Source organism: Dermacentor silvarum, chromosome 6, assembly GCF_013339745.2.
Source record: "Dermacentor silvarum isolate Dsil-2018 chromosome 6, BIME_Dsil_1.4, whole genome shotgun sequence".
Lineage (NCBI taxonomy): Eukaryota > Metazoa > Arthropoda > Arachnida > Ixodida > Ixodidae > Dermacentor > Dermacentor silvarum.
The window spans coordinates 77,422,391-77,445,339 of record NC_051159.1 but is presented as its reverse complement, the minus strand read 5'-3'; the positions used below and the strand labels follow the sequence as shown (position 1 = coordinate 77,445,339).

The following is a 22,949-nucleotide window of genomic DNA, read 5'->3' as shown; positions in this document are numbered from 1 at the left end:
AACAAGCTCAAATAAATTTTTGGCTTGCTCCTTTTCTGCATCTGTGGACTTGCCCTACCACGGTTGCAATCACAACTGATAAGAAAGCACATAGTGACCGCGGCTGGAATCCGCAAGAACATCGTCAGGATGTATATTTATCTCGGGACCGAAGCTGCACCCGCAAAGTCGCTAGAAAGGGCGTAAAGAGAGGCCGACAGGGGCAGCCGGGCTACAGTGAGCAGGAAAAGGAACCAATGAACGGATCTAACGCAGAAGAGACGGATTAATAACGGTTGGCATAATTAAGAAACTGAAAATGTTAGCCTGCCTGACGGCCTTGATTTCATTCTGATAAAAGTTTCGCCGAAAGATGGTATGCATCTTGTTCATACGAACACACGACCGACATATACATGCACTGATACATACGTCCGCATGGAAGGCTGTTGAAAGAGGTTTCGTCAGGACCTGTAGCTATTGGGAAGATTCCGTTGCGCTCATCACGCATGCAGCGCTCACGCACAGGATCATAGTGTCCCGCATTTCCCAGCGAGTCCCGATGCAAATGGAGCCACACCTTCGGAGTCTGCGGTACGAATAGCAGCTGCAGCACTGAAGCGGCTGCAAGAGAGACCCTGGAGCCCCGCCAAGACATGCATGTTGTACGAACTGCACCTGAACTAGTCTTGGTGTATGTGTTGCACAGAAAATTCGTACGCTGACAAATTTGAGCGTGAAGCTAGCCTCACCCCCACCCCTCTGTGCGTTTTCTATCTGTTTGATGAAATCAGCCCCCCTACCCTTCCCCCTTTTTTAATGACCTTCGATCCGCCCTTAGGCTGCAGGCACGCACGACTTGTTTGAGACAAGGCTTTGAGACATCACACATGAAGCCATCTTAGGGAGCGTGAGCACGAGATCGCGGGGTCGAATCCCGGCCGCGGCGGCCGCATTTCGATGGAGGCGAAATGCAGAAACGCCCATGTGCTTGCGTTGTAGTGCACGTTAAAGAACCCAGGGTGGTCAAAATTAATCCGGAGCCCTCCACTACGGCGTGCCTCATAATCAGAAGTGGTTTTGGCACGTAAAACCCCAGAAAGAAAAAGAAGAAGTGTCCACTACGGGAAGCTTACTTTAAGAGGACTAGGACAGTTAACGAGTTGAGCGCAGACAGATATGGTCACATCCTATTTTTTTTTTCATTCAATCTTTGTGGAGATGTTGGCGCCTCGTACACGCGCCGGTTGCTCTTTTGCTCCGAGGCGCGTTTGAAAGAGGAACAGCCTAATGATAACAAAGCCATAGCGATACATAAAGTACTCAAGAACGAGTTCGCGCAAGTAGTTCGCAAGTTATCGCGCATAAGCCACAAGTTGTCAATTAAAGTTCCCAAGTTGGAACACAAGCCAAAGCGGTATTGGCGTGATAAAAAAAAATGTCACAGTTTCGCCCGAAGGGCGAAGCAATGAATGCGATAGCAACACAGCAATGTCATACGAAGTAAGGTGAGCGGCTTTGGTAGCAATATGAATTGTAGTAAACATGAGCTGATTAAGTAAGCAGGTGTGCTGCGGCGTAAGTAGACCGACATGAACAGAGACTGGATTACCACGAGAAGGCGCGTGTTGTGAAACGGTGGTGTTGATGAGAAGCGCTTCCCGTGGGCAGCGCGTGCGAAGGGACGCACCTGTAGCTCTGCACTGCCAACCCGGGCAGCATTGCATGTGTAGCGTGCTTTGGAAAATGTGGCCCGACTATTACTAACTGAATGAACAAGCGTGGTGTGAGCGCGCACAAACAAACATGAATAGATCACACTGAATGACTGCAGACGACGACTGTCAAAACGCTGGCAGCAAGCGCATACGCCAAAGCGGGCGAAGGTACGTGCGGTCTATCGTTTCAACGGAAACTGAGCGGCGAATGCACAGCGCATACAAAGGTCGGAGCCATGTGGAGATAAGAGACTGTGCGGGCGAGCGACGAGCGCGGTTATTGGCAGAGTAGAAGTGCGCCCCCCCCCCCCCCCTCCCGCTCCCTCCGGCGCTGGCTTCCCGCTTCCTTGCTTGCGCGTGGGAGATTGAGTGCGTTCGCTCTCCGTGATAGCGTGCGTCCCCGCACACTTCCGCTCGAGCATACGGCGCGCGGCGAAGATTTTATCTATAGGGAACCTCACGGCGACGGCGACGGCGACGACGACGCCGACGGCATAAATCTGGTTGAAGTGTCCATATAATTGCTATCGCAATAAAAACAGCTAAAAATGAAGTAAAGCATATGTCAAAATATGGCACAATATGTCATTCACCATAATATAGGAACATACAATGAACACTCAACATACAAGAATATATCTCTAGGATTCTACGTCCTTGCCACAAGTGTCGAATATTCGATGCACATGTCTGAATAAGTGCAATTGAAGTCATAAAAAGTCCATCATCTCCTAAATAATTTCAAAATTACCAATAGATTTTGTGCGTTTCTCGTTTCGTCAAAAAAGTCCGTATATGTACTGCCCGTATATGTGATGTTTCTATTGGCTACACACCCAAGAATGTCTCCATCGACAGCGGTCTTCCATCAAGAATCTGCAGTTCTCTCGAGAGATTTTGGTGGGTAGCTGAGTATTTGCTTTAGTGTAAGAGGACTTGCTCTATATCTCCATCGAATTCTTGACAAGAACAAATCGGGCTATTAGCTTCTTTTAGTCCTGTAAAAGATGCACATTCTGTATACAGTCACAAGTCGTAATCTATGCATTACTGTTTATATAGCACGGCTTACCTTGATCAATATCGTGAACATCATAAGTGGCCTATCCTGAATAATGTTGAGCATTGAGTCACATTATTATCGCGAATCTTTCTCGTAGTTCTAGTGGATATTTTGTTAACAGCACCACGCGCATCTCTTCCAAAAAGAAAGACTGATCGAGAATCTGCAGAATGAAGAAGAGTGGAAGAATCTGCAGCATCCTTCCCTACAATTATACAATGAGTTGGTACCCACTGGAGTACTATGTCATGCCGTTCCTCTTTTGCAATGCTGTAATTCTTTTGTATATTGTATACTAAAGCACCATTCGCAAGGCAAGCTGATATTTTTTAGGGAAAGTAGTGATGCTTCAGAATTGCTTTAAACTGTACCCATTCACACGGTTGTTATTGCGAGCATATACCTTTAATTACCGAGAGAATCGAGTAAAACTATGCCGTGGTTGATGGAGCACTGTGAGAGTATTTGTATGCTGATTGTTATCCGCAAACTGGAATCAAGAACGACGCAATTCACCCACATAACCCTAATTTGATTAGATTTTTCGATATTCCGCCTCATAAAAATTCCTTCCGATAAATACGCTTAAAACGTTTGTTTTCTCCTTGCAGGTGAACATAATTTGAAATCGAACAAAGAAATATGATATTCTATGTTCGTACCATTGTTCCTACGAGACAGTGAGAGAACGCATTCCCGGTTCGAAAATTGCCCCGGAAACATCAAGTTCCGTCGTGGTTCTTTCTACGCAGTCCGCTGAAGAAAACACGTCGTCCGCAACTTGTTTCGCTACTCGCTAATGATCTTGAATACCCCGGAATCCATATCGTTTGCGGAACGTGATAACTTAAAATATAATAGCTTGGAATACACTTTTATAAGTGCGGGTAAAGTAATTTCCCAGCTTTCCTGAAACCGCGTACCACTAAAGTTAGAACAGCGAAGTAAACAACAAGAGCGCCAAACTAAATGCCGCTATATGATATAGCTGACAAAAGAACATTGCAAATATTACATCAGTGTTGCTTTTCAAGCATACTCTCAGCTTTACATTCTAAAGGTCTAGTCAAAAATTTACATAAAAGAACCCGCGATTCGTTTTGGACGTGAAACTGCGTTAGCATATAAGAATTTGCGTCTTGACCATGACTGCAGAGAATACGCAATAACGCATGCTACTGTAATTCTATAACAAGCAACACAATGTGCGTGAATGAAATATAGGGTGCTTTTCTGGCTAGCATTGTCGTCGCTACCTGCAGAGGCTTGGCCGTCACTAACGGAGTAGTCCTTCGAAAACAACGGGCGCCTTAACGAGCGCGCTTTAAACCAGTAAAAATGAGCAAAACGAGGTTCAATTGTCGCTTACAGGGACTCATTAGTGGCCTTTGTGTCATTAAGTGGCATGACGCAGCCGCCAGGCTAATCTGCTTCATTAGAGCGACTAGGGTCATTTATAGAAAGGATTCTTTTTTTGTTCCCTCTGGATCTGGAGTTCAAAACTTTGTATCGTAGTTTGCCTCGATGTTTCTGTTTAGGGCGCTTATGTAGATACCGGTGGCTAATTGTAGCCAGTAGAGAGCACACCTTTTGAGCTTAGTAAAAGCAGTTAGTTAAACGTGCTTCACTAAAAACAACCGAGCTTCATTTTTTATTTGTACAAATATAAATCTCAAAAAGAAGAGCGGGTCATATGGCCACTTACCGGAACGATTGTTATTTTTGTGTCTATTCCTACATTTGAGGCATAATTGCGTGATTCATGATTGTGTTGTGTTAGGTATTGGAATTTCCCTGTTTCATTTGGCTCTGTAACGGCGAATCTGTGTGTGAATGTATGTAATTTGAATCGTGCTGTCATGCATTGTTTACCTGGGCCTTGTCAAGCCGCTGTTTCGGTTTTTAGCTAAGTGTACCTTCAAGCGTATTGTCTCGTAAATGAAATAGGAGCGCTATAACCGTAAAGCTATCCCAAACTTTTCCATTCCGATTCTGCAATCAGCCCACCACGATTGCTCAAAACATTTTCGGGCCACTCCCACCTTCGGCTGTCTGTCACGCGACGTCACGAAAACCGCGATAGCTCCTTATCTGATATAACGTGTACACACTGATTAAGCTTGAATAAACCGCACAAAAGAAAAATAAGTATTCCTGGTTCGATGCCTTTTCACCATTAGCCCTTTGCTATTGGTTCAATGTTCTCGGGTTGCAACCACTTCGCCTGTCTGTCACGCGACCTCACAAAACCATGAAAACTCACCGCGTTAAAGTGACGTGTACGCGAAAAAAATACATTAATATGACGAACAAAACTGAAAAATTTTCTGAATAGCCAGAGACTGCCCCGTTCCGAAAGGAATAGAAGATCGCTGCCCGACGATCGCTCAGGCCCTCGCTACTAGCACCTGCCGGTGAGCGTGTATTTATTTGCGCATGATAAACCTTTTTGCGTGGCATTAAAACGTTATTGAGCCCTTTCGGCACGTATACGACATTGCTTTGCCAACTCTTCCTTGCTGAGGATCCGTTTTAGCGGCATTCTTATCCTTCCGTTGCACGCCACCGTGATTTTCGACCAGCCACCGCAAGCTAAGTAAGGCGAAACGGACATATCAGAGAAGCCGGAACCGCCATCTTCATGCGATTATCTATTTTCACTGTGCTGGCTCAGCCCCATCGAAACCTTCTCCACTAGAGCGTGCTCCTGGCCTCTTGCCAGCCAATTAGATAACAAACACCTCTCAATGCAGGCAATGTTATTCATTTTGAAAGTGAACAAAGGTGACCTCCTATAAACGAAGATAGTGTTTGATCGGTTTGTTCAGCCAACGCTGCGGGTCACCGCCCGATGCTTGCGTCGGTGGTTACGTAATATAAAAACAGTTTGGAATAGCTTTACGTTATAGCGACCCTGATTCTGCCTCTGAACATAGGAGCCCTAACGCTTATAAGAAGGTGGCTAAAAAGCTAATTCAAAATTTTCAGATTTCGTCACATACGTTGCATTCATCACCTACGAAATATAACTGACTTAGTTAAGGAATGTAATAACAGATAGTTAACGTAGCACAAAAATATGAGTTATGACAGAAATTTGAGTAAAATGAAGCAGAGCAATGCGCAACGTTTGCTCAGGAAGAGCCTTTCTCTTTTTGGCAAAATTTTAGTTCCACGTTCCTGACCAATACTTCCACCTGCATATATCTTACCCAAATCAGGGCATTGGGGTGGTTATTGCAAAGTAAGAAAACCAGTTCCTTGCTTGCAAGATAAACCGCAAGACTGATATTGTACGCCCCGTTGCGCATCAATAGAAAATTTGAGATCAAAGCCTCCACCCACGCTTGTAACCCAAATACCCAGGCTGCTTTCAAAAGCAGATGGCACTGGAGCAGAATGTATTCAAACGACCTCATTGACGTGGGCAGCCACGAAAGCACACAATCCGGTCGCGGTAACCTAAGCGGAGAAGCGGAGCTGTAATTTCGCCAAACGATTTAAAAAACAAAGTCCGTAAAAATTGGTATCCAGCGCTGCGGTGTCCCGCCTTATTAAAAATCTCTCAACCCCCGGAGAAACCGCTTCGTTGCCCCGAATGAAGCGATACCAAATAAGTTAGAACATAGCTGGAGTAATCTTTTTTTTTCTTCTTCTTTTTTATCATTCGCAGTGTTAACTTTAGCCTATTCACTCAATTATTATATATATATATTTTTTAGAACTTTCACCAGTCCCACCTTTTCCAATCTTGCTTCCCTTTGCGGCCCTCAATATTCGCGAGGCAATCAACCTTGCATGCTGTCAGCGTTTGCTCGCCGCCGATCGACGCGATCGGCCCGTGTCGTCCCTTTAACGTCACCATCAACCACGGCGAAAGCAGGCGAGATGAGTAAGAAAACAAGAAAACGAAGTAAAAAATCCAAACAAAAAAAAAGAAAACAAAGTATGGCTACGCCCCTCTTCACCGCGAAAACATTTCCCCGTGAGTGACTGGCTCTTGCTCCTTTCGGTTCGTTCCTGTCTGATCTCGGCCACGTGTTTGCCTCGGCACCATCGACGACGCGTCTTTCCTTCGCACCGCGCAAGCAGTCATACTTCTCACCACCCTCCTCCCTCTCCCCCCCCCCCCCCCCTTAGCCCCCTGTTTTCTTTCTGATCGTTTTTGGCGTGAAACACCACCAGGAGATACGCTTCGGAAAGTCCTCATTCTGCTGGCCGTGTCGAACGAGGACCCATCATCGATTGAGGCCCTTTTCTGGCTAACGCCTCAATCGTTCCCGACGCGACCCCCGGAAAGTGACAAACAAATCACAAAAAAGTTAAAACCAAAGAAAACAATCAGTAAGCGAATAGATAGCGCAAATCTGTACCCGGAACACGGAGCGCAGGAAACGCCTGCACGCTACGACAACGGGAGAAAGAAATGGGCGAATAAATAAATGAAACAAAAAGAAATGAAAACGACAAAAAGGCGCCCGAGCGCGCAAGAAAATGAGGTGATTTTCAAGCAAAGCGATGTATGATATCAAGAAAGGAGGAGACACAGGGGAGGGAGTCGCGGAGGGCGATGAAAAGGTTGGAGCGAACATTACGTGGCCAGCTACGTAGAAAGAGTATATAAAAAACAAAAACTAAGGAATAAGAACTTTATATCTACTCTTTTATATGTACATTTTTTCTTCCTCCAAACAGCTCTTTTCAAAGCCTCTGCGTCTTTCGTCGCTTTTTTTTGTGTGTGTGTGATTTACTTTTGCTTTCGGTTTCGGAGACATGTGGCCCGGGCGCTATAAAACGTCCGTCGCCCCCGGGTACCGCAGCTTCGGCGCTTCATCTTACGTCGAGTGCTTCCAAGGCTTCCCCAAACCAGCGTGCTCATTTTCCTTTCTTTCCCTTCCGCGCGGCTGTCAGCGCTTCCCCGCTTTCCCCATTTTTCCGTCCGTCTCATTTTTGTCTCCTTTTATCCCTTCCGGTACCCGTTTCGCTGCCAACGCCTCCTCCCCCGTGTCTGCGCCGTTCGTTAGCGCCTCGGCCCCTACGGCGAGCCGAGCGAGCGAGCCGCCGCTATAGCGCTACATGGTGTCGCGTTTGCGCCGGCCGCGCTATAGCTCCCGGAAAGGTGCGGCTGACGCTAGCCCTCGCGTCTAATTGCGCAAGCAGTCGCCGCGGGAGAGGGGGGGGGGGGGATAAGTGGACCACAACGGGCGCCTATCTGTCAAAAACATCCCCCCGTCCCCCCGTCCTCATCCTCTCTGCTTCGGCGACAACGCGGACCTTGCCGCTAACGAGTCACGTTGAGGCGTCCGATTAAGTGCGGTCTTGACCTGCTCCCGCTCCGCGTGTTCTGCTGGCGAGCATCGCCGCGGCTCACTGGTGGTCGTTTGCATTGGGTAATGAGGGGCACGTGCGTCCACGTGTTGTTGTCCCGTTTCTTCTTTCGTGCAGACCACAGTGAGAGCTGGTGGGCGTGCGCTCGGCTCAGCAAACTTAGCCCGCCGTGTTTCGCATTGTTAGTCGGGAGCGTGCGGGAGACAATGCCGTCGCTCATGGTTGAGTTGCGAGCAGCAGGTGGAAGAGACAGGTTAATGGAAAGCCCGCGTGAAAAGGGCATGGCGGCTCACCGTCCTAGCCGTCGCATAAATTTTCTGCGTGACGTTGTGCACTGGCAGTGAAATCGCGCCTCTGTTGCTCCGCGTCGTGTCTAGTGGCACTTTCCGAGCTGTTCAAACGTCAATGCCCGGCTCGAGTATAAACTGGACAGCAGATAGGACAACTCAAGGTCGTTTAAATTCTGTAGGTGATGGTAGGTGAAACGGTTGCCATACCTTGATTCACGCAGTTGGTTTTGTTTCAATTTGATGTATGAGTAATGTTTCGCGTTTTTACGCTCTGGGCTGGTGAACTATAGAGTGTTTCTGAAAACAAGCCATTCCATAACGTTTTTTTACGATTTAGTCAACTTTCATCTGCATCCACGGCAGGGTTTTAGGCGAGTTGCTCGCATTTCGGGACGACAGAGAACTTCTGAGGAATGCGATTTATTAATTACAGAGTGATAATTTCGAGTTCGCCATTATATAGCTATAACAGCTGGCTTTTGCTGAACGGAAATATGCTATAGGTGGGGCCACGCAGATAGTTCTAAAACACTCGTATTGACTAAGCGAAATTTGGCGGAACACCCTGTTTTGCCGATCAACGCGAGAAAAGGTAAAGCGAAGGAAAATAAATGCAGCAGTGTTTATCTTCTGCAAAATAGCATCCATAGATAACCATTTCATTGCGAGCCAGGCACTTTTACCAACTAAATTATGAGCTTGTCAGTCTCGACATGGAGGTTTCCAGAAAAACGGCGCTTTTTGGACGACGAAGATAACGCTCAGGACCTCAGGGAGAAGGAGACGAATGCTTTCTTGGTGAATTTTTCAGCCGGGCACGCGCTGTTTCTTTTGAATAGAAGAATGAGTAGGATGCCCATTATGACTGGCATTTAGTAATTTAGGCGTACCAATGGCTTCGACATTAACTTCGAAAAGCCGATCTGAGTTGCTTGGTTGGCTTGTAAATCGGTTGTCGGGTCGAACAACGATGCTGGCTCCTACATCAAAATTAGATTCGTCTACACGGCGAAGCCGGATGACCGTGTTGGACTCAACCCAGACCATTATTGTCCAAACACGCGATGGCGCTATACGTTCTTTCCATAAGCACTCTGTGCTAGCGGAACGAGTTCGACTGCTGCGAATAATATCCCCCATAAAATGACCATCTTGCACTGACGAAGGAAGCTTTGAAATTTAGAAGGAAGCGGGAAAGGTCATACTCATTTGCGGATGGCGTGTCGCATATGTCCCGCCCACGCCTACTGGTGGGCATTGCATAGATGGTGGTTTCTCTGTAGATCGGAAAATGTCCATCTTGAGGCACAATAAGTTGCCACCAGCACCTTATTGTTCAAGGAAAGCAGCTCGTTGTGCTTGCAATAAAGCGAACAGAAGCCACCTAATTTTCCCCTGCTCAATTCCGGCCCACCATTGGAGGCTTGCAGTTACCCATAACTAAAAAAAATTATTACCATGGTTCAAATTTACGTAAAGAAGCATATAGCAATAATAGTGCTAACGACAAGATAAACGCGCAGAACAGCAAAAGAATATAGAGCTGTCTTTTAACCGATGCGTTCGCGATCCCCCGAGCCCCATTGGTCCTGTATCGTCGGATTCTTCATTTGGAAACATTTCGACCATAACTTAAATCTTACGCACACTGACTAAATGCTACGCATTCGTTTCCAGTAACATTGGTCTCTTCTTCCTCCGGAAGCGCCGAGTAGCGCTCTTTTAATGTTGCCAGCCCGAGTCTGCTGATCCCTACACTAAGCCCTTTACCGCTGCTCGAGGTCGTTTCGTACTACCGTGTGGACTGGAATACTAACGAAAGTCCCTATATACCCCAAGGATTGGTGAACCGCGCAGTATCTTCGGCGCGACTGCCCGGCGAGTTTTAAACCGACTCAACCCAGCGAATATGGCAATGAGTGGTGCTCTCGTTTATGACTAGCCCGAGGTCGAGCCAGAACACGCGGAGAGGGACCGAAGGCTCAGGAATGAAGAAATAAGGAAAACGGCAGGAGTTTCGCGGAAACATCGAGCATAGCTATAGCTCGTACAGGAAGCGATAAGGACGTACACGGGACGAACAGAAGGGTACGTACATACTCTCGTGTCTATTCTCGCGATCGATGCGGGATGACCTTTATTATCCCGCGGGAGTCTTCCAAAGTCCTCGACATCGCTTCGTTCCTGGGCCGTCAACGACCGCTATGTAGCCGTACGCCTCTAGCTTTTACCGTGTTCTACCAGTCGAGCTCGTTTGGTGTGTTGAAATGAAAAAGCGGATTAGAAGGATTGCGCGACGCAGCGGGCAACTCCTGGGAGCGGTGATGCGGCAAGCTTGGGATCCGCAGTTAGCCCGGCTGGTTTAATCTCGCGTGGAAGTCGCGGGATTGAGGTAATTGCGGCTGCTGGCCGCGCGTAGTACATTTTGATGACAAGGGCAGGAAAAAAGAATCTGAGCTGTGTAAGTAAGACAACTCGTAGAGAAGACGTCCGGCCTTTTGCCTTCTTTTACTTGGTTTTATCTCATTGTAACGCTGCAGGTTGGCTTTGAAATTGAAGTCCGTATTTTCGTGATAGAACTGGACGGCCGGAACTATACATTCTGGAAACGTCTACCACGCGGCGAGTCTGTTTAATGAATTCCAGTAATGGGAACAGCAAAGCTGCGCATACGAAGCTTATTGTAAGCCGGATTCTCCTTTTGTGCCGAACAGAAGCCTACATTTTGGAAAGCACGAGCCAACAGAACTCATTCAAGTGATTCGCTTGATTACGCTCCGAATATGGGTCTCTAAGAGCACCCAAGCGTAAAAAATTAAGTCTTCTCACGTGAGCGAGTGAGTGGGTGAGGCTCTTGGGAAAGCGGAGACAACTGGCGGGCGCGAACACGCTTTCACAATAGAAGCAAGCGAGCTGTATATGTGTGCTTATCTACGTAAAAACGAATACTGCCAAAGTTTACCAATGTGTTTCAACGAATATTAGCAGTACATGCACAAAAATATTTCAATATAGCAGGAAGGAGAACAATAATTTCAAATGCGAAGCTTTTCTTGGCGAACATTTGCTACTTTGACAACATCTATCTATCTATCTATCTATCTATCTATCTATCTATCTATCTATCTATCTATCTATCTATCTATCTATCTATCTATCTATCTATCTATCTATCTATCTATCTATCTATCTATCTATCTATCTATCTATCTATCTATCGATCGATCGATCGATCGATCTATCTATCTAGCCGCCTTCGTCTTTGTGCTCTCACGGTCGTCTCTTTAACTTGGTATGTACCAAAATTGGCCTACTATGACAAGAGTATATGGCGAACATAAATGAGATGTCATGACATTAATATCATGACATGCATGTCATGTACGTCATGGCAAAGCCATGTACGTTTTGGTGCTCTCATGGTCGTTTTGTTCACTTGGTAGGTACCAATATTGGCATAGTATGACAGGAGTGTATGACGAACATAAGTGATAGGTCATGACGTAAATGTCATGACATGCGTGTCATGTAGGTCATGACAATGAGACAGCGAAAAATATTAACGCTCAAAAACCACTGGAATGGGTTCGGACGTGGGCACTAAGTGAAGGAAACACTAAAGGATGATGGTAGAAATCACAGTCATGAGCATGACTGAGCGAAAATGACAATGACTCAGCGAAAAAAAGAATAACACTCACAAACCACTGAAATGGGTTCGGACGTGGGTATTAAGTAAAGGAAACACTGAAGGATGGTGATAGAAGCCATAGTCATGACCATGACTCAGCAAAAATGATAATGACTCAGCGAAAAAAAAGATTAACACTCAAAAATAAATGGAATGGGTTTGGATGTGTTACTAAGTGAAGGAAAAGGCTAAAGGTTGATAGTCGAAGTCATAGTCACGAGCATGACTAAGGCTTTCGCCCTAAGGTCTCTTTTGTGTAGCTAAACGGACTCCTGAGGACTGATGACATGAATATCATGACCTGCGTGTCATGTAGGTTAGTAAAGAGCCGCCTACGTCTTGGTGCTCTTATGGTCGTTTCATTAAATTTGTAGGCTCCCCGCACACTGCTTCGCATACCGTCGATTCCCATAGGGCATGGGGTCTGCCGGCTTTTTTTATTGGTTATTTACTCGAGTGCTGCTGTCTTTTGTCTAGAAGTATGTCAGCATGTCACACAAACAAAGAAGGCAATCAAACGACCAAGCATTCCTTTATAAATGGTATTCGCAATTCGAGTTATGGGCGGACTCGCTTTCTGCGTCCGTGTGTGTAACACCACATAGTTCTTCTTTCTTTTTTTATGCATTTACATGCCCAAGTTCTTGCAAGAAGGAACGCTCCTAATGAGTCAGTGCGCACGTCAATTCACATAATTACCAGCATCCCGAAGTCTACCACACCGCCCCCCGCCCCGCCCCCTCAACAAAGAACGAAAAAAGCGTACGCAATGCCCTCACCGCGTGAATAACCAAGTAATGTCCTCGAAAAAATACAAGAAATTGCGACTTTCCGATGGAACTCCTGTTTTGTAACATTGCCATTGAGTCCTAATTTGACCCAGAATTGCTCGTGAAGATCGGCTTTAAACTAGAAAATAAAATGAAAAGTTGTGGCTGTTAGATGAGGATTATCTAGCGAAATCGGTTACAGAAAAGAAACATAACACAATGGTGTAGGGTCCTTCAAAGCAGCTTCTTCCAGGCTAGGCTGTGCAGTATTTCATAACTGCTTTCTTAATTTGCCATCGAATTTGCATGTGTGCATGTTTTACAGCGAAGCTGTTTATGGCTAGGCTTCCGATCCTGGCAATAGTGCCGAAAGCGTCCAAGCGCAATGACACATAGCCCTGCGGATTCGGGGTATGGACTACGGAACCTGTAACGCGCCCTTGAACTACCCTTGTCACACCTGGGACCCAAAGAGGTCCCAGGCACAAGGGCAAGAGCAGAGGTTTCTAGAAAAAAAAATTTTACATCTTTTTTCTAAAAAGAACTGTTAATAAATGACGCAAGGCACTTGAGTTATGGTGTTAGTTTTTGAGCAGGCATGAAGGTTCCTGTTCGTTTAGCGTTTGTTAAATTTTTGTTGGAAGTTTTTGGGCCGGCCTGGAGGTGTGTCTCAGTGTAGTGTGTTACTGTGCAGCAATGTAGTGTAGTGTGTGTGAGTGTAGTGTGTGACTACGGTCGGATCTGAGCCCAAAAGGCCGACCCGCGTCGGCCACGTCGACGTTCGCACCGCCCTCTCTTTGTCGGCGTTCCAAGCGCTTGCGTATCTAGTTTCCTTTTCTTACGCTCTCCCGTGGTGGCGTTGCCGTGGAAACGTTACGCGTTTCTCGGGGCGGCGGTCTCGTCGTCCACGCGAATGTATATAAAGAACCAGAAATGCAAGTTGCCGTACTCTAGTTTGAATTCACTTCTCTTCTGTCGTCGTGATGGGGAGGCCGCGTATAGTCCGGACTTCCGAGGAGTAACGCGCCTACGAAGAGCGACTTCCCGCTTGCGCTTGGCGTTTTGTGCACAATCTCATCTGTGATGTCTGACACCCGCCGGCGACGATTGCATTCTCGTCTTCTTTCCTGCAATCGCTCTTCGTAGGCGCGTTGCTCCTCGGGAGTCCGGACTATACGCGAATATGATGAACTGAATATAATAACAGAGGTGATACGAGAATGTGTGTGCGTACTTTTTGTCATGATGACCACCGATCAAGACAATAAATGTGTTCGTGTGTTTGTTCAAAAATCAGTGTCACCTCTGTGTCGTGTGCTAAACAGCTTCGCTGGTGATCCACCTTCGCAGAATGGAATGGCTCATTATTTTGTTTTCCTTTTTTTCTGGAATAACTGAGCGAATGTGCAATGCTGCATACAGCTGCGTATTAGAAATAAGTGCCAGAAAAGAGATAAAGAGCTGGAAAGAGGAAGCTGTCCCAGCAGCTTGGACAGCGACTACCTCGCTAAAACAATGCGTTATTGTCACCGTAAGGGGAACAGTCGGCTTCGGGTAGTGCGATTGGCAGTTCATTAATATACGTGACAAATGGAAGCAACCTAGTATCCCATCCTGTTCATCTAGCTTCTTTCTTTTTGTGCTCCTCAGCGACGGTAATGACCTAACCCGGAAATGCGCACGCTTTGGCACCCAATGAGGCATCCAATATGACTCCAGTTGTTGGTGCGTGCGTTCCATGATACTCCGCTGTTTTATCATGAATGAATGAATGAATGAATGAATGAATGATATATACTTTAAAATTAGTTGGCTTCCAATGCATCTGCGCAAGACTAAGCATAAAAAATTGGCTCCGATCGACCACAGTAAAATTAATTTCTCCGGTGTCTTTGTCGGAAACCTGAAGTTCAAATGTAAGTCTCAAAGGAAACCCCGGACACACCGCTTCTTTCTTAATGCCTGGCGGCATGCTAACTTTGCCAGAAAAGCAACTTCTCTCTCGGCTGCAGTTGCAGTCAACGTTCTTTTCCCCCGTTGGTACACTGCTTATCAAGTATAGACTAATCGGTGCAAATTCGACCTGGCTTCCCATTTTCCACACAAAAGTGATAATTTAGATACGTTGGCTCATTGAACTTATTATTCAAATACAATTGAGTCACCTGCATCTGCGCACTGGCTGCAACTGAAATATTTTACGTGTCACCAAATTGAAGCCAATACTGTTCCCTAAATTCGTAAATAAGTATTTTAGGAACACATCCCTTAAGGCTAGGGTTTTGGGATAGGACTGGTGAGTGCTGTGGGATTAGCGAGCAGTAACTAACCAGCAGTCCGAGCACTTCGCACGTGCCTGAACGCAGTGCGTCCGGAAGTGCACTATTAGAAAGTTTTAGTACGGCGGAAAATGCTTGGGTTAGCGTTAGCGTTTTACGCACGCTAAATATATGTGGAACGCTGTTCAATAGAGTTTTATTACAGCGTAAGACAACGATGCGCGCTGCTAAGCGCAAAACTTCGCCGCGCCATCTAGCTGCGAGTAGTCAAAGCTTCAAAGCTGATCGGCTCGCCATCTAGTTGCGAGTAGTCAAAGGAGCAAACTGAGCAGCTCGATAACCAAACTAGCCGTTTGGATCTACGCCAAGCCTTGGAAAGAGCCTGCGTAGTGAAGTGCTCGGGCACAAAATAATTCGGTAACAACTTTGAGACGTATCGGACGCTGTTATGAAGTTCAAAACAATTGAAGCACGCAACCAATTATTAAGTAAATAAATTGGGCAACAATTAATTTAAGACTTCTTGCCTCAGTCTGACGAGTGTTCACAGGCAGAGTTACGCTTTCGCTGTGCATGTGGAGTGTCCTTAACCTAGCATCGACAGCGAAAACAATGCTGTCTTATTGTCCGCAGACCGTTACCGAAGCAAGAGTACCCGAAGCGAAAACCAGCAGCACAAGACTAGCCGGGTCGCGCGGGGTCTCCCCTGCGTCTTCTCTGGACCGAAATAAAGTTATTTCACTCACTCACTCACTCACTCACTCACTCACTCACTCACTCACTCACTCACTCACTCACTCACTCACTCACTCACTCACTCACTCACTCACTCACTCACTCACTCACTCACTCACTCACTCACTCACTCACTCACTCACTCAACATTTATTTGTACATCAGAGAGTCCTACAAGGCAGGAGGACGTGACGATTTCTGCGAAGCGGGCAGCCGTCAATTCCGAGGGTGCCGCCATGTTTGCAACACTACACTAACTTAGCGAGCCGTTTAGCGTCTCCGCTAAATTCGAAAAATAGCGGACGCATGCTACGCGCAATACTGAAATAGCGTTCTGAGCATGCGCAGTCTGCCCCCGCTATATTTTAGCGCTTAGCGTGGTGCCACTTTCCGCAATACTAAAACTGTCTATTATGAAGGTACCTACATTTCGTTTTCCTTTGCGTTTGAGCACGCGTGATTTCGGCGCGTACGTACGGCGCGTGAATAAGCCAGTACGCACTTCCATCATCTTAGGCAAACGAGCACCACGCAGCCGGTGCCGTTAAGCAAATATGACTACAGAGATGGTGCAGAGTGCACATTAGGGACGTCGGAGCAAGTACAAGAGAAAAATGCGCTTAGAAGAGAACTCGCTCCCGCGTTATTACGGTTCCCCCAGGTATGCGGTCGCCGCGCGCGTTGCAGGGAGGTGGAGAGGGGGCGACATGCGCCGGCGGGCAGAGGCCGATAACGTTGGCCGACCCGTGGATTCGCCTCCACGGGTATGTCCGTTTAGCCGCTTCCGTAGACAGATGAGCGAAGCGACGGCGCACAAACCCTGAGGAGTGCGGCGCGTCGAGCGACCCTGAAGCAGCGTCGCGGGCCTCCATTATTGATCAGCGGGAGCCACGCGCATACGGAGAGAAACGGCATACCCCCTCCCTCTTTTTTTTCGTCTCGTTCCCCTCTCCCTTGTCCTTCACTCGCTGCAAACCGTGCTGACGACTTCGAACGGTCGATATCCTCTGGCGGGCGCCCTCCTTCCCCATATTGTCTCCCCTCGCAGAGCCCAATCCCCATTTCCCCCGAATTTCCTTCGGCCCCTTCCCTTTCTGCATTTTCTCCTCCTCCTCTTCCAGAATGCTGCTCCTTGGACTCCGTTTGTTCTGTGCATTGCTCCAGAAAATGCCGCATCTCCCCCCCCCCCCCCCCCCCTTCCTGCTTCCCCTGCCCCGTGCCTTGGTCGATCCAATCAGGCGAGTGAAGGCATGCAAGCGCCGCATTAATTCCGGCCGCCTTCCTTTTCAGAGCTCGACGTCGGACCGTCTGCTCCTTGTATCGCGACGGAACAGGCACGTGGGAGAAGCGAGTCGGAGCTACAGCGCGGTGTTTCAAAGAGCCGCCACTGTTGTCTCGTTTCCGCAAACACTCGATCGGCGGACGTGAGCCAACAAAACAGCGACGCTAGTAGAACGAAGTCGCACTCATTCGGGCAGGCATAAAAACCGTTTTGCCACGGTTCCTTGGCTAACATGTTTCGGCGTGGCAAAACGATCGAACGACGCAAATAGCTGCACTCACTCACATGAAGCAGCGCTTTTAGCAGAACGGCATACTGCGTTGACACGGATAAGAGAGTATGGAAGTCTGCTCTCACTACACGTCTAAACATTTCAGCGATCTAGAACGTCGTGCAAGGGTTAACACCGGGGTAGAACGTTGTCATATTTACTTTAGGTGTAAGCGCATTTGTTTGCTTTATAAGTAATAGCCTGTGTATGGAATATCAAAGACTGTCTGTCGATAGCAGCGTGGCAACGAGAGGGTTAGAACTTTACTGGCAGCCTTTGCCCTCCATGAAAATCACTGTGGGGTCGCTTCCCTTCTGTACCCATAAGAAAATCTATAGATGTAGAATTTGTCCCCGACAAAGCCTCGAGCTGTCCTTTCGATGCTTTTGTTTTGGTCTCTGGTCCCTCTTGTGCACGCGTGACCCATCTCTATTTTTGTACACATCTTAGCAGCCAATATTTCCTTCGGCCGCACTCTATTCTCCATCTTCAACAGCAACACTTACGACAGGGACAAACAAAAGGACACAGTGCATGTGTTGTTCTCAATAACACCTCTGTCTCTATATATTCTCAATGACTCCTGGGTTTTTCGCACTATTTACAAATATGCGGACAACTTTCAGTTTTTTATCTGACCACAATGCCAAGTCGCTTGTCTGCACAAAAGCCACTCAAACAAAGAGGCAGTGAACACACATACACGGACAAAAAAAAGCAATAAATCTCTCTGCGCGCACCACCTAAACATCCTGATAAATCGAATAGCAACGGCGACATCTATATTCACCCTGCCTTTCAGTTTGTTTTGTAAGCACGATGTCAGTAATGAGTGAAGTTGTCATGGCTGAGTGCCTGTTATGAATTCTTGCCGTCATGGGTATAATACCTTCAAACTTGTCAATTAAACTTGGAATGGCGTACAGCGCGTCACTGGTCACTTCGCAGCAAAGCTAGGCGAACTGCTGTGGTAGCGAAGCTTCGGTTAAGAGTATAATACGAAGATATCGGAAGAGAATGGCTAATCTGCAGTCGAAGGGAGTTGAATTGCAAGTGTGCCACTCCGAATTCTATCATAGCTATTACATGGCACAGTCGTCACGTGTTTGCCGCGTAGCCAACGTGCATGTTGCTCCATCCTTTCATCATAGTACTACTTTTTACAGCGAAGCTGTATACCTCTACCAGCCAAGGAAATTTTCGTGTCAGCGCTAGCAAGAAACTCCAGGCTAAAAATTAAATACAAACAGCATATCTCCTTTGAAATCAGGCATACAGCTCAGCACTCGTTTTCAAAAGAAAACCCACAGAACAAGCATCACAACCACATGATGGATGATAAGGCACGTATGAACAAGGATAACACCCTCCGACGCGTTCCGGTAAAGATTAGGTTTGCAGCTGCTTCGAAAGGGGTTGACGTCATTCAAAACCATCGTGTGAAGGTCAAACCGTACAACGTATGCTAATGATGTCTGCGAATAATGCGAAGCACGTTCCTTCTCCCGCGTGTGTTTCCCGGTAAATATTACTGTTGCGTAAGCAACTCCGAGTGAAAAAGTACCCAACAGCATAGAAATCATGTAGTGACGTCACCACGGGCTAGAAACTCATTCAGTTCATTCCAGGCTACCATGGGTAGACGACGGAAAGTAAAGACGCCAGAAGAACAGCGTGAATATACTGTCGTTGTGAAATATTAAAGGGTGTGGTTAAGTACATTTCACATGTCTCTGGTTTCACTCTTTGTAGAGCCACGTGTGTGAATTCAAGTGACATCACAATGAGTAATTGTTGTGGGTGTTGTTTACAGCTTCACTGTCCAATCACCTTCACAGCGTGGATTGGAGCCCCAATTTTTGTTATAGTGCTAACAGTAGAATTGTACGTTGCTTTCCAGCACACAAGAACGCAGGCAACTGATTTCACGAACGTAATTCATAATTTTATGTCCGTGTGCAACAAAAGAGGCACACGTGCAAACAGAAGTACGTTAATCCTATCACACCCTGCCACAAAGCGAAATCGGGCCATAAATCTAATTTTTTAGTTGACATTGCACAACTGCCTGAACTTTCTGTCAAATTGTACAGTTGTTGCAACAAGGCATATTTTCTTGCGCACACAAAAAAAAGCAATTGCTTCATCGTAGGCCATGAGGAGAAAAAGTGGCACCAAACAAGAACCTGAGGAAGAAGCAAGAAAATAAACATAAAAAACAGGAAGAAAACAATACAGTGGTACTTTGCACAGTACTTTTGAAGCATGAAGTGAAATCAAAAAAAGAGAAGAAAGGGGGATCACAAGGCAGTAGTTTTCTGAAGAGTTCTACAAGTTCTTGCTATTACTGTTTAGTAGTTTGCGTGATGACTGCTTACTTTTTTTTTCACTCGGACAATCGCGCACCTTTTATGCAGGTTTGCATTGTCTGGCTTTCTAAAGCTATGCTGCGAGGCACGTCAATGATGTGTTACTGGCTGCTGCAGGTGGGCGTAACACCCCACTCTCTCGCAACACCCATCGCAACGTCGCCGTATTGACGCACTCTCGAAGAACGCCCAGAAACGATGGTAAGACGTGGCTTAAAGTACCCTATCAGTGACGCAGCACCCAAGAACGTGTTGTCTGATTTGTTGTTTTTTTTTTCTTTTTTGTTTTCGTCATCGGGAACGCGTAGCTAGGCACTCCAGGAACGCTCTTCTTTTGCCCTCTACCTGCACGACCGTGTATAGAAAATCGCATTTATCAAAGCACTGTAGGAAGCTTCTCAATAAATTAACCACCAAAACTCAGAAATATTCAGAAAAAGTTTGCAGAGCCCAGAAGGCCAAAACAGAGAGAGAGAGAGAGAAAAGGAAGCTGTCGTCTATTTCCTTTTACTGAATGTGCGCCTGACAACCGCTGAAACGCTGGAATGCCTTCGGCTTTTGCAAACGAAGCCACTCATCAAGTCGCAAGCAGGTCTCATGCGTACTCGCTAAAATGGCGACACTTGAACTGCGCCAGACGCACCAAACTGGTGTGCACTTGATCACGTGCCGCGCACAGAAGTTGTCAAGCTATACATGCAGGCTCTTTTGAAAATGCCTGTACTCATATATCTGTATTCTCGTCTTCGTGATGGGGAATATCCAAGTCTCCCAGGGGAGCTTACGGCTTTTGAGTGATGCCGTTTGCTTGAGCCCTACCGACTGGAGCGGCGCTCGTTGTCCACACTATTTGTGAAGGAAGCTCCCGCTCGAGACAACTTATGCCGTGATATGCGACGCGCACCAAATACCTGTTACGATGGCCAAGCGTGTGTCAGCGGTCTCCTGGACATAGATTAAATTCATTTGTCCTCTAGCTAAGCTAGGCAGATTTAGCTGGGGGATCACGTGGAGAGACTGAATGAATGTTATTTCTTCAGATTCATTTCAATAATATATAGGCAAAGACGCTATGAGGGATAAAAATTAATAGAAAAATGCTGATTAACATGCAAAAAGGAAGAAGGAAATGGTAAATGATTTAATGCCACGCATGAGCGTGGAGTTGAGCACATTCTCACTGTCAGTAACTTGAGCCGAGGTTGCACGAAAAAAGAAATTTAAATATTCGCACAGCACATAATGTTTTCTTTGTAATGTATGGAGAAGGCAATGGCTCAAGAATGCACTAGAGATAGCACAGCACTCCATACTGTTCTAAACAGGACGCCCAGTTCTCGTCTCTTCTGGACATAAGGCGGACAGTTTAGCAGCCCATGTGAGATGTCCTCGTATAGTTCACCACAAGCACATGATGATGAGTCAGTGCACCCTATTTTATGTAGGAAGTGTTCGGTGAAGGCCGCACTTAACCGAAGTCGGTGAAACAATGTTTTCTTGCATAAAATTTACGACAAGGTGGTATTTCTTCTGTGTTATTATGATTAATTCGGTCGCTGTGAATAACACCATGACGACGGCGTTACAAAGGAGACTAACAGATTGGACGGAAGGACAGACAGACGCAGCGAACCCAGTTTTTACTCCTTAAAATCTCTAGCAATAAAAGGAGGCTGCCATATTGTGACCGCATAGCAATAATTATTCGGACAATATAAAAGGCTCAAGCTATTGAAACCTAAAGGGGAGGTAAATAAAAGAAGCTAACTGCACTGTAAATGTACAGCTCTGAATGTTAGCAGATATGCGTTACGTGGACCATTTTTATACTGTCGGCAATACGGTCGTCTGCTGGTGAGCTGGTTAAGTGTTTAAAATACATGCAATGATCACACACTGTGACCTCAGCGCGTGTATGAGCGTTTTGTAGCGTACGTGACATCGCTCCTGCCTTTGTCAGCGACTGCCGAGGCAGCAAGGATTTCACAAAATTAATTACCGCGATTTACATACTTCGTGTTTAGTTGTCCCATTGGGATCTGTCTTCCGCTGCTGCCTACAAGAAAGACGTGGAGTTCATGTCTTTGTGTGCAGCTTTGTATTTTGAAAGCCGGCTGCACGATGCCTTAAATGCTTTCGTGTTTTGAGCTTCATAACAAAAAGAGAATAATTTTTTGTTTTGCTTCACTCCAATTCAAACTGGTATTCCGTGGCCCGAGGTCATGCGTGCGTTGTTTCTTGTGCAAAGTGAGGATTAAGGGATTAGAAAGCCTTGTTGTAAAGAGCCACTGGCACCACCAAAACTGAGCCAGTTTTCTGAATTTACCTCGCACAACGAGGACGTGTACCCGCGGTATCAGTGAAGTTACCATAAAGTTTTCAAAGAAGTATCGCAAAAATATTGCGAAGACAGGATACCTGTACAACGAGTGAAATAAATTCTGGTAATAGAGCGACATGAAACAAAAGCGTCCCTAAGACTCATGATTATTATGCACGCCAAAACCAAAGCAGCACATCGAGACGCACGAGCGTTCCCACAAACACAAATTGACATTAAAATCAAACAACCACACTCTCATATTACGAGCTCTGTTATACGAGCGATCATCTAAGGCCTAGACGCATCCACAACATTGGGATGCATGCATACGCGAAGAGCGCACAGAAATAGCTACAGAAGGCGGACTAAAGAGCGTCTTTGTTTAATACTGCGTTATCAAGTGCACTTGCTCTGGTTGATCAGTGCGTTTCAATACTATTTGCAGAAGTTGCGTGTCTTGCGTTTATTTACTTTATCCTTATAAATTGTGGCAAGAAATGTCAGCTGTAGCCTCCGCACCTAAGTAAACGTACCGGGCCTAGATAATATCGTGTCAATGACCGACATGGTTAGACATTTAAGTCCATGACAAACCACGGCTAAAGGTTTAGTTCAGAACACGAAATGCCACTTCTTTCTAACAAACACTCAATTATGATGCTACTAAGCTAAAGACGACACACACACAGCTAAATTAGGCATCTATTTTTACTTTCTCTCACCACGTGTCCCGAAGGATTGTAGCTGCAGGCTATAGCTAGAAGTGGTTCATTGAAGCTACGAATGTTAGCACGTTTACTGCCGAATGCATATCGCAACGCGGCATCTGTATATACCTTGCTCTTGCCTAA

At 46.3% G+C, this 22,949-nt stretch overlaps 1 protein-coding gene across 1 annotated transcript in view; it reads right to left on the bottom strand.

The window, feature by feature from the left end:
- The window catches only part of LOC119455618 (uncharacterized), a 187,598-nt gene that overhangs the window by 65,595 nt on the left and 99,054 nt on the right, over positions 1-22,949 (bottom strand). The gene's annotated exons all lie outside the window — the stretch shown is intronic.